We start from the raw sequence: 13,154 nt of genomic DNA on the forward strand, positions 1-13,154 counted from the left end.
CACAACCATATGTTTAATTAAAACCGCTACTGTAAATTTTTTTTACATTTACAGTCCTGTAAACAAAGAGTAAGAAAACGTATTTTCAACCTTTCTGCGACTGTTAAGGAGCAAAGTGTAAGAAAATATCAAGTCAAAAGAACTAAAAGTTTTACTAATGTTTTTACTGTCTGTACATCTTAGCAAATATTAATAAATATTCAGTGCGTTGTCATTAATAATGCAGATAATTACTATACATTTTATGAATGTTATAAAACCCATTAAGTTGTCTTTTGACAGAAGTATGCTTCACATACCTGTATAATATATATATATATATATATATATATATATATATATATATATATATATATATATATATATAAAATATTAATTAAATTTATATAGATGGCAATACCCAAATTGATTTTTTTCAATAAACATTGAATCACAACTATTACTTGCTCCGCCGGGACTCGAACCCGGATCAATCATTTCCCGGGTGAATGTGCTACCATTACACCACAGAGCCCTCACTTTTTACGATTCAATTATTCTGTATTTGGCCGTATATCTTCTTGATCGGGTAAATAAGGCAAAATCAACTGTAGCACAAAAATACTAAGACTGGACAAAATAAAAATGCCATAAATATACACTTTATGACAAATTTTATTAAAAGTTGAAAGGCAAAATCAACATTGGAAGTGGAATTATAATTCACTTGAACAAGAAGTGCTAACACACATGGAAAGCCTCCGTAATTACCACGGGTAACTTTTTTGTAATGGTTATAACTTAAATTTTACTTAAATTTATAGTCAGCTGTTTTTGTTAGTTGACTTGATTCCCGTCAGACCAACATCTGTTTCCATTACTATTAGCTGACTCGGATTACCACTATTTTCTCATATTTTCACTATGATTATTTAGTGTAAAATATATGGTAAATATGTAGCATGTCAACACCATTATATAGCAAATGACGCTACCTTTTATGTCATGGTACTTTTTATGTAAAAAATCTGTTTCATCGAATTTATTATATTCCGTAATAACATTACTAAATTAATTCAATTAGCTAAAATAACTAAACTTAGGAATTCGGTGCTATACCCCGATATTGGACTGGCATTGAATATACTACTGTTTGGCGGTTCATCATGACGGAAGTCAACATTTCGATAAAGTATGGTGTCAAGTTAACCTTTTATAACTTAAAATCTTTATTACTACATTCGACTACAACATACGCAAATCTTACCTGAACAAACTATTCTATACAATTATATTCCAAAAACTGAACTATCGCCCTAAATGACTTGTTTTTAATTTGATTTACTTAACAACAGTGACATTGTTGTTTACAAATTTTAAATAGACGCAGTGTACTTAATCTACCACTATGATTTATTTGACTGTTTGCTAACCACTACTTTAGTTGCGTTATTATACATATGTTAACCCATGTTTTTTTAATTAACCCTCATATTTACTTATAAATAGATTGTAAATATTATAACAATTAATAATTTTAAGTAACACACATTATGGACTTGCAACAAGAAAAAAAATACCTAAAACTTTTGTGTTCATATTTATCACAACCTTCTTCCTCGTCTCTTTATTTTTCAAGCTTTACATTGTTCTAGCTAGCCCTTCTTAATTTTTGCATAGAGCACTGTAAATTTTTAAAATATTTCGCTGAATATTTCAAATATTTCTCTGCTAATATATTGAGAAATACTCTTCAAACATACACACACACACACACACACACACACACACACACACACACACACACACACACACACACACACACACACACACACACACACATTTTTAAGCTCTAGGTTTATACTTTACAAGAGATGTGAAACTGTGTAAATAGCATTATTTCCCCCACTAAAGTATATTCATTGGCAGACATTAAAATAAATGTGAACAAAGTGTTTAGAGCTATTGCTCCATAAAGTGCTAATATAGCTTTCATTATCATTCTGAATTAATTGACAGTTATATGCCACTATCATGTACCATAAGCCATGTAAGTATATAACTACCAGCAGGGCCGTAAACAATTTTGCCGGGATCCAATACTTATATATACTTACGATGTTCCATAGACAAAATGTGTCAAATGATTTCGCCACGAACGAAAAGCTTTCCTCAATGTATGGTGATAACTCATTTATTTTCCGTATAGCTGTGTCTTTTTATTTTTGAAGTGAAAACTTCTTTAGGCGCGTTGAGCGTTTTGGTAGAGGGTAAAATCCTCGGTTCGCGTCACCGACATGCTAATGATACTAACCTGCATGAAAAAGTCAGTCTCGCTGTGTTTTTTAACCGTAGACTTGGCCGCGGACTACTAACCTGCATGAAAAAGTCAGTCTCGCTGTGTTAAAACTGTCCCGGCGGAGTATGAAAACAGACTGCGAAAATCAGTGACCTTTACGGCTTCCTCTCGCGATTTAAAAGTGAAGCCAATGTCGTACAATTCTGTAAGATGCGTCAAATTAAAGCTCTTAATATTGGCAATCTATTGGTTACATTTTTAAATATTAAAAAAATTTCGAAATAATTTTGATTATTGTTTACATTTTACATAGCGTTTACAATGACAAGAAAAAAGTAGTAAGCGAGGATTTTTTTTTATTTTTTGGTCAGACAAAATTTGTCAGCGAGAAAGTTGTGTGAAAATAGATGAATATTTTTTTTTTTGTAAATTTATCATTTTTTTTATTGGAAGTTTAGTTTAGCCTGTAGTAGCGTATGAAGTGATGAGTGAACGTTTCTGCCGGAACTGTAGTTGGCGCATTGGCTCACTGATACCGTGTTAACTCAATAAATTAGTTTATTGTGCAATAAAAATACCTTTACGAAAGAACCAAGTTAATTTAACTAATTTATTAGTTTTAAAAATATTGTGGGTTTAATTGTTATTGCAATTATATACTTTATCCGTAGCAATAACTGTATTATTTACAACGGTGTTCAACTCACTGTTGTTCACTCGGTGTTTTCTCACTTATAAATGAATAATGAAAACAACGAATATATTTTTAAACATTTTTAATATTTGTACAAATATTTGTATTTAAAATTTAGCATTATTCATTTTAATTATGTTTTTAATATTTAACCTCTTCATCATGAAATGAGTATTATTACGGTATAAGATTTATCTTACTAGCGTGGTAAAATAGATTTCTAGTTATTTGATAATATTTTTTCGTGAATTTTAAAATTGGAAAATTAAAAAACGCGTCACATATACAATTACAGATGTACTGCTACTATAACGTATTGTTAATTACTCTCAACTTAATAGTTCCGTTTTCACTTCTGTCGGCAGTCCCACGACTGCTACTGTTTTTTTACATTACAGTTTATAAACCCAAATGTGTTCAAGGCTTTCTATGGTCATATATTATAGTCACTAATATTACATTGAATTCGGAATTGCTGTAATTAACATACATATAAAGGGGTTTCTCAAAAATATAATCCTGTAAAAATGTAAGTGTTTTTAAAATTTCAACTAACTGTCGTCTTCAAACAATAATTATAAATCTATCGTATTGCCCTGCCAAACCACCTGAAAGTGTGTGTTGTTAGTCTAGGAACAACTTATATACCACCACTGTCGTTATAAACACAGTTAAGTTAAAACACAATGAAAATAAAAAAATTGTATTTTTTTTTTTACTAATTCACGTAGTTAAAGAATTGAAAAAGCTAAAGCTGAAATAAATCAATCTTATAACACTAAAAGAAAAAATGTAAATTTTAATTAAAAAGGTATAATATATTAAGAAGATTCACACATATTTATGTATTCAGTTTTTAATTGGGTAAAGCTTGAAATAGAATAAGTTTAATTGTGCAAATCTCTGTCTTATTATGCCAGTACTATAATTCTACTACTGTTACATGAAAATATTGCTAGGAAATGGTCCTGTAATCTAGTAAAATGTGTGCATAATTCACTGGTGTGAATTAAAAAAAACTTGGAAACGTGACCAAAATTGCAAAAAAAATATTATTTAACGCAATCCTAGTTTTCGGTGTTTAGTGAGACATACAAAAAGTAAATATTCGTTAGATAATCTTACAAAACTAAACGCTAATATATTGGAACCTAGATTAGTCAATTTTAAAATTTAGTTTTAGTCAATTTTTTCCCATTTATTTACGCGAAGTTATCGGTAGCATTACCCATAACAGTAGTTTTAGGCAGTTAAGAAACTCAAGACTTGACTAACTTTTAGGTAATTAAAGACAAAAATTTGAGGTTTCAATCTTTTAAAAGCATTCTCTAGGGTTTTGTCAGTATTTTTAGTTTCCGAGTGTTGACTGATGAAGATATAAAAACAAAATATAGTGATTTTGAAATTTATTTTTAATAATAGTTATTTTTTATATTGAGCTATTTACTTGCTTAGTTGACCATGATAATAATTTGTAAGTTAATTCACCTTTATTTATTAGTCACCTTTTAGAATATCAACCATTTACAGATAAACATATTTGTGTTTGATAATTTGGAGATCAATAATAATTGACCATTCGACTATGAATAATATGTAAGACCATACTTTTCAAATGTGTAAAAATAACTTGTAATCCATACAATATATTCTACATTGATAACAGTGCAAAGACATAAAGAGAACATTTTACACTGGAAGTATAATCTATGAGTCCGTGATTCACTACATTTCAAATTTAAACTGGAACTAAAACGTTAGAATGAGATAAATGAAACTCAACTGAAATAAAATATTGGTGGAGAAGTAAAGGTGATGCATTAAAGTTCACATAACGATACGCATATTTTGAGAAGAGTCACAACTACAGTTAACTGAACTTATCCTACTAGTTCAGGTTTGTTATTTACATATTTTTGTCAAATATTTCTAAATTTGAAAGTTGTTAATTTAATGGTAATCTCATGAGGTGGAATTTTTCGTAATTTTAGGTTAGTTACTTCCTTTTTGGCGCGAAAGGTTTTAAGACAGTCAGGTTACTTGCAATTTTAATCAGTATTAAACATTTCTTATGTATTCCATGTCAGTTTGTATTTACTTGTAGGCTAGGCTACAAATAACTTCTATTTACAATTTGAAGTGCTCGTTCTATAAATTGTGATGTAAAAGTCTGTTTTTATGAATGTAACTGATTAATAAGGTACCAATAGTTATACAGATTGGACTAATGAGGTTAAAAAGTGATTAGGTTTGTAAAGAAAAAGTTAATTTATTGTATATATACTTCATTTTCTAATGATGAACACTTCAGTCAACAATAATAATTGTCAGCATCAAACTCTTAATGTTAGTACTTTTTATGGTGTTCAGGCATATGACAAAAAGAGAGAAGTAAAGGATAAACATAATGTGATTATAAAAACCCTGCCTCGTAGATTGAACCATTTATTTGGACCTACTCAAATTTGGAAAGTTTTTAATAAACAGTGTGATGCACTGGAATATGCCAGAACCAAAAGAAATGGGGTAATGACATTTGCATTTCAGCAATCGGATGGTGTACGAGCCTTTCTTGTTGCCCATCCTCAGGTTTTTTGGTTTTATGATGTACAGAAAAAAACTCCTCAGAGATGTTCCTATGAAATAATTCCTGAATCAACTGCATGTAAACTTTACTTTGACCTGGAGTTTGATAAACAATCCAATCAAGATAAAGATGGGGCTTATATTGTTGATATTTTTATTTCAGTTATTATACATTTTCTTTCTGTGTTATTTAATATCAAAGTGACAAAAGAGCAGGTTTTGAATCTGGATTCAACAACTGAATATAAATTTAGTCGGCACTTAATATTTCAGTTAAACTCACATGTATTTTGTGATAACAAGAGTGTTGGTGAGTTTGTTCATTTTATTTGTCAGAAACTGAAACTATATTTGAGTTCTTACAATCATGAAAATTCAGTTAGTGATAACATTTTACCTATATGTAATACATGCAAATGTTGTCAGACTCCAGCAGCAAAGAATAGTGGTTGCGTTAAAGACACAGGACTCTCGTTTGACAATATAGAAAACTTGATGGTGTTTGACAAGAAAGGAAAGAAGTGTTTAGTTTGTGATGAAAATGTTTATACAAGGAATAGACATTTCAGACTATTTCATAACACAAAATGGAAGAAAAATGCACCTCTATTGTTAAGTGCAGACAATTTGTACATGCCCACTGTACATTCAAGAAATAAGGTTGAAAATGATGAGATATGTAATGAAACACTTTTTCTTAGTTCATTAGTTTCTTACAGCTCATTTCTTCAAATAAGTAATAATAAAGACATTAAAGTATTGCATTTCAGGAATCAGTTAACTTCTTTTGAAGAAAATAATAAAGTTTTAGAGTCACACCCTTCTACTGCTAATAGTTTTGTGAAATCAGATTCTATTCAACAAACAGTCACAGGAATTTCACCATATCCAGAAGTTGATAAATTTATAAATTCTGTTGTATTTCCTGGACACATTTGGAGAAGTGTGTATTTCAGTCTGTCCAGTGTTATTGTTTATGACATTATTGGCAACAGGTACTGTCAGAATATTGGAAGACAGCATAAAAGCAATAATGTAAAATATATTGTAAATCTTGCTAATTACACATTTTATCAGAAATGTCATGATTATGAGTGTTCATCATTTCGTTCAATGCCTATTGCTCTACCACCAGAACTGAAATTTAAGCTTGAAGATGATTCTTCTGTACCATTACAGTTTTTAGAAGAACCAGCAAATTGCAATGATTGTGATATTTCTGATTATGATTTGATGGAAGTTACCAGTGCTGTGGAAGATCTATCGACAATATTATTTGACGGAGAATTATAAATGTAGTTTCAGTAGTCTTTACCTGAATCATAAGTGTATGAAATATAAGACCTGTTTATTTTTTATTACAATATTGTACTCTAGTGGGTATTATGAATTTATAATTTAATCAGATAATAATAAATGTTAATAATATAATAAATAAGTGAATTTATTGGGTTGGTACCTTGTTTAGAAGTCCATTAGTTAATATTTTCGTGACTTTAAAATCAATATAGTTAATAACAACTTGGCTAATTCAAAAACATGTATTAGGCCTAGATGAGAATTAAACAAACAGCATAATCAATTAACAAATTACTAATTTTATGTATTCTCAGGATCAAGTCCTCATTGTAGATTTGAAATAGTCCCTGTTCAAGGAAACTTTCTTTTTATATAATACTCTTGTTTGTGGGCAACATAGAGCAGTATGTGATTTTGTTTATGGAGTGTGTATGCAATGTTTTTATTTAAATTTGTAGTCTAATTTTATTAGTCTTACTAGCATTTATTTTAATGTCAGAAATAAATGTGAGATTGCATGGGTCACTCTCCATTTCTATTCCAAGTTTTTTATGTGGTTTTAGTCCGTGTATAGAATGATTCTAAAGTTATGCAGGCCTAATTTTATTAAATTGTTTTGTTTAATGTTGCCATTCCTTTGTCTCTTTCAGCGGTTTATTATTATTTGTATAGTTACAGTTTATAGTTTATTATATATATATAAAATGCTTGATGAAGACAATTTTTTACAAAATAAGACTATAATAGAGTAGGGAGTTTAAAATAATAATAAACTGCTGAAAGATACAAAGGAATTTCTTACAATTATTTACAATATATATTATCTTATTTTGTAATTGTCTTCATCAAGCATTTTATTTTATTTATAATAAATTAATACTCTTTCTCCCTCATAGGCAGTGTACTTGGAGTATATTTACCAATTTGTAATGAATGCAAAATTTCACTATTGTAGTTTTATGGTAATAAACTACTTTATTTCAGTCATGAATTTTTTAAAGCTCGTAAACCAACACATGGTATTAAACACATTATTAAGATGAAGTCTTTCACTCTTTAAATAAAGAAATTTTTCCAAAAATGAAAATGAAAGATAATGCTTTGATTCAATTAGTTTACAAGAATTCGGGTGCTAGACAGCTAAATTAAAAATTATTTGTACATATAATTAGAAAGATAATTGGTAAACTCATTAAAGAAATCCCACCTTATTTTTTCCTAATGCTTTATAACTTGTAATATTTAGTGTTCAAAATTAAACTATTGTAATAAAACAAAATACCAAGTGTTATAAATTAAAAATTTCAACAATGGTGTATTTATTTTTAAAAGATTTTGTTGAATACAAAAAGTCCATATTATATTTTCTACTAAATTTTGTATAAGCACCAAGAGTTGCAAAATTTGACAAACATTTAAATCAGGTTAAGTTACTTACGTATTAATGCCACCGTAGCAAAAATTTAATGGTTATCAAATGCAGACAATCTAAATCTAAATTTTTAATGAGAAAATATAAAATAAAATATTTAAGAAGTCCAAAAAACTTGACTTAAAACGAAGTATTCATTAGGATTTGGATGGAAAGTGGACTGATAAAGAATTGAAGATAGATTTGAAACTGTCTTTATTTTTTATCAACTGATGCTGTCGCCATATGAACTCTGATAAATAAGATTCCAAATGATGTCTCGCTGTCCGCCCTATGTCTATTATTCTCCATTCAGCACTGTCTCACATTCAACTGTTTATGAACTCCTTTATTAGGATTAATAAAATTGTATTTATGATTAACTTTAGAGTGATTTAATATCGTAGAAGTTGGATGATCTGGGACGTAATTGAACTGGATGATTCTGGTTAAATACCGATCAGAAATGCCCCTGGCCATTAGTGTGTGGCACCTCGGCGCCACTCTGCTCTTCTGACAAAACAAGTAAAACATCCCTTGAGATAGTACCCAAATTCAAGCTCAGATCACGTGAGCACTTGTTAAAGCTATCTTTAACATTTTATATTTATAATACTACATATATATATATATATATATATATATATATATATATATATATATATATATATATATATATATATATATAGCCTAATAACAATGGAACTTTGTTATCAGGTGGCCATTATCTGTTTAATAGTTTGTTGGTATTAGATTTTTGCTGTGGTGGCATTAATGCATAAGTACCCAATTTAATTTAACGCAACAGTGGTAGGTAGATTTAATGAAATTAGGTGACACAGAATATGTACAGGATGTCCCATAACTCTCTGGAGAAAAGTATACCATATTATTGCTCAGGTCAATACAAACATATGAACATGGGTCTCTGATGCTTAGTTTCCCATCTGTCTGTGTGTTTGTGTTTATACATATTATGTATAAATATATATACATAATAATACCAAGGAACATTTTACATTTTCAAGGGAGAACAGTGTTGGCTTTTTTAGGTAGTCATTTTGTTTTAATCTGAAATTATATATCTTAATAGATTGGCAGCTTTTTATAGTGTTAATTTTTTGTTTTATACCTGAAACATTTATTGAAATTACTGTAAAATTGGTGGGTATACTTAAATGTGTTTTCTTTAAACAAATAAAATATGGTAATGTGTCTCTTGAATGGAGAAAGACAGTCTTGTAAATTTTTGCTCTATAGGCTGGTATTTCATAAAGGCTGGAACTTGCAAAAGATCAGGAGTTCTAAAATCCCGGAGCCTGCCAGAGGCTGGGAGGTAAATCACTAGAGGCCAGGAGCTGCTGAAGGCCGGAACTTTCCAGACAGAGAGTCATTTAAAACCTTTCGGGTTTTATGAGACCAAGAGTTTTTGTGGTCTGCATGCTCCTATAGATCAAGAGTTCTCAGAGGCCGGGTTTTTAAAAATGGCAGAGAGTTGCTAGAGAAAAATACATAGGAGCTGCACTGTATTATATCAGGTTTACAGATATTCATACATTTCAACTACTAAAACCGAGACTATTAACAAAGACAGCTAGTTGGGTGGCTCGTGTAGTAGGCAAACATGATCCTTTCAGGGATTTAATGTGTTCATAAATATTATGCGATAGTTTGAATGTCTGTGCTTTTATCACACAAAAGCTACTATGGAGACTACTATTGTGAAATTTCCCAAGAACACTGATATAAGATATACCATAAACATGTCTACTTCTATTTGAAAATTGTTATAGTGCTTCATCATATTACATCTAAGTGCTCTCACTAATAAAGCTATGGGCTCAGATATTGATTTCTCCTTACTAGCTTGAAATAACTCAGTGCTATTGAAAGTTTTGGAGCTATGCCATTATATGTGGCACATTTCCTTGATTTTAAAAATTGTTTTATTTTCACACTTTAGAGCCCCAAAATACTGTCCATTAAATCAAAGACCAATTAATTATTGTAAAATGGATGAAGATTTATGGGAATATATTCTTATAACCATAATTTATATTATGAGTGCTCTGCCATTTAGATAGAACTAGCCTAAACCCGCGGCTCCGCTCGCGTGGCAGTAGAGAGGGCTACATCAATCAAGCATCGAAAAGAAATACTAATTTTATTATACGTTTTTCCAATTAATTTATTGCTCTACTAATACATCGTAGCATATCATAAAATCTATTATAAAAGTTTTTTGTTTATTTTAATGCGTTTTGGTAAACAACGTTATTAGTTGTATTATTTGGAGCATAAATATAAAGGTTCTTCGGGTTTCCGACTCTTGAGCAAGCGACGTATAATTGACCGTGCGAGAAACATGAGGGTTCCAGATGGATTCCTGCGACGTTAAGTGATTGTCCTTGTGCCTTATTAATCGTCATTATATTCTTTGAAGAATGTTTTTCTCAACATTTTTTTTTACAGAATTCCTTTGAGCAGTTTTTTGACGAATTTTATTGGAAAATAACATAATGCCGCCAAGAAAAAAAAAGTGCTTTAAGCCGTCACAGCGCACGTGCGATAGCAACAAAACGAATTCGTAATAATCAAAGCAACGACCAGCGCGCAAAGGTAAACGAATTGAATCGAATACGAACATCAGCATCAAGAATGATGCTAAATCACGTTTATCAAAAATTTGACATTTGTGACACGTTGTAAATGTCAAAAAATGTTTGTTTACATAGAAACGTCAAAAATATTTATGTTTACTTAGTTACTGTCAAAAATAACAACAATTTTTTGTCACATTATATATGTTTACAAAGAACAGCTGATTAAAAATTTGAAAAGACTCTTTCACTTAATAACATATGTTTGCTGCAATGCATTTCTTACGGGTATTTCTGTAACCAGTGGGGCGGAATCCTGAATCGGGAAAGGGATAAAAAGTATCCTATAACCTTCTACAGATCAAGACGAACAAATTAAAAAAAAAATTAGGCGAATCCGTCCAGCCGTTTGTGAGTGATGCTGTTACACACGAACAGTTTCATTTTTATATATATACTAGCTGTTTCCCGCGGCTTCGCACGCGTCTCTTAAGCTTTGCCCGTATATTTCTTTGCCTTCAAATAGTGTTTGGATATTTTAATATACGTAACTACTGTGTTGTAATTGCAGTTTATAATGTGCAGGCGCTTTGATAACTTTTATATCTTGCAGTACAGCCTGGTGGTTAGTTACATCAATGGGCATTGCGTATAAACCTTCTACATAGAAAAATACAAATTTTCATAGTGATCGGTCCAATAGTTTCTGAGTCTATAAAGGACAAACACACAAACATTCATTTTTATATATTATGATTGCAGAAACAGTTTAAACAAAATTTGTCGTTTCTCTTAAGCTTACTCTATGCTTTAAAACTATAAGTGTAAAGAAATTTATATATAAATATATTTTTTGTCGCATTATATATGTTTACAAAGAACAGCTGATTAAAAATTTGAAAAGACTCTTTTACTTAATATGTTTGCTGCAATGCATTTCTTACGGGTATTTCTGTAACCAGTGGGGCGGAATCCTGAATCGGGAAAGGGATAAAAAGTATCCTATAACCTTCTACAGATCAAGACGAACAAATTTTAAAAAAAATTAGGCGAATCCGTCCAGCCGTTTGTGAGTGATGCTGTTACACACGAACAGTTTCATTTTTATATAATAAGATAGATATGCATGTGATGTCCCTGTTATTTAGCAGGAAATGTTTACAAAACCGTGAGTGACAACTAGGTATAAAACCTTCTTTTGGTTCGCTGCATACAATCTTTAATTTTTTTTCTTGTGCAACTTCATGATTGACATGAGAATATTACTTTCATGTATGCTCAAATGTTAAATCTATTTTATGAACTAAAATCGCTGATGTCATTTACCCAAAAAAGCTCTGATTATACTTTTATACTTGCAGTTTAAGTATCTGATTTTACCAAAGTCAATTTGCACAAACCATCTAACACCCAATTGCTTCTTATCACACTTTCAGTTTTCGAAAATCCTGTACTTTCTGTGGGGGACTTTAGTCAGTGGGGATAAACGTCATAGAAACGTCATAAGTCTTCTCTAATGGTCAGATAGAAACAATCTGCACTAAGGTTTCGGTTCAAAAGATGCAAGAAAGATTTATTTGATCCGTTGGCAGCGAGGATATTTTCGTGACTTTAATCTGTTGATCGATTTTTAAGATCAATGACTGTAGTTTCTCTACTTTTGGTATAGACCTGTTCTGTCTAACTGCGAGGATTCAGATCTCTTTAACGAAATCGTACTCTCGGCTGAGATTGAATTTCAATAAAGCTGATTGGAAGTCTTTTCAAGTTGGAAAATGGCACCTGTTTTTTTTTCTCCTGAAATACAAAATTACAATCTTGTACCAGTATTTTCCTGTCCAAGGCCAAAAATTGTGTTCTATGGGGATTTAGAAAAGAATATATTTTGGATTTGGAATCAAGAATGATATGACACTTAATGTTAGTTAAGTGAAACTGCAGAGTCTCACTCTGCCATCTTCTGTTCCACTCTCTCATTACTGCTAGAACAGAAAAGTGGACAAAAACTGTATAATCTAATAACATTACCCATATCAGTTGAAAAGCTTGGCCCTTTTTGAGGAAAATCGATACCGGAAAGTATTCTAGCCAAATTTGATATGCACAAAAAATACCCCTCGGATACAACAAAAAGTATTGTTAGTTATCAGTAAGTTATTCAATAATTGAAAAATCAAACACTTTAGTAATTACATTTTATTTTGCTGAAGCCTTTCATTTTCAAGGAAAACATAACCAGACCCAAATATTTTACTGTAATCACTTTGTTTTCAGTTATGTTTATCT

The 13,154-nt window shown here is 30.5% G+C and overlaps 1 protein-coding gene across 1 annotated transcript in view; it reads left to right on the forward strand.

Moving 5' to 3' along the window:
* Window positions 1-4,715: 4,715 nt before the first annotated feature.
* LOC124352680 overlaps window positions 4,716-13,154 on the forward strand; it is a 70,263-nt gene continuing 61,824 nt past the window's right edge. Inside the window, exon 1 of the mRNA XM_046802262.1 lies at window positions 4,716-4,869. The gene's annotated coding sequence lies outside the window, so the exon portion shown is untranslated. The remainder of the gene's footprint in view (window positions 4,870-13,154) is intronic.

The sequence above is a fragment of the Homalodisca vitripennis genome, chromosome 1 (genome assembly GCF_021130785.1).
Source record: "Homalodisca vitripennis isolate AUS2020 chromosome 1, UT_GWSS_2.1, whole genome shotgun sequence".
Taxonomy (NCBI): domain Eukaryota; kingdom Metazoa; phylum Arthropoda; class Insecta; order Hemiptera; family Cicadellidae; genus Homalodisca; species Homalodisca vitripennis.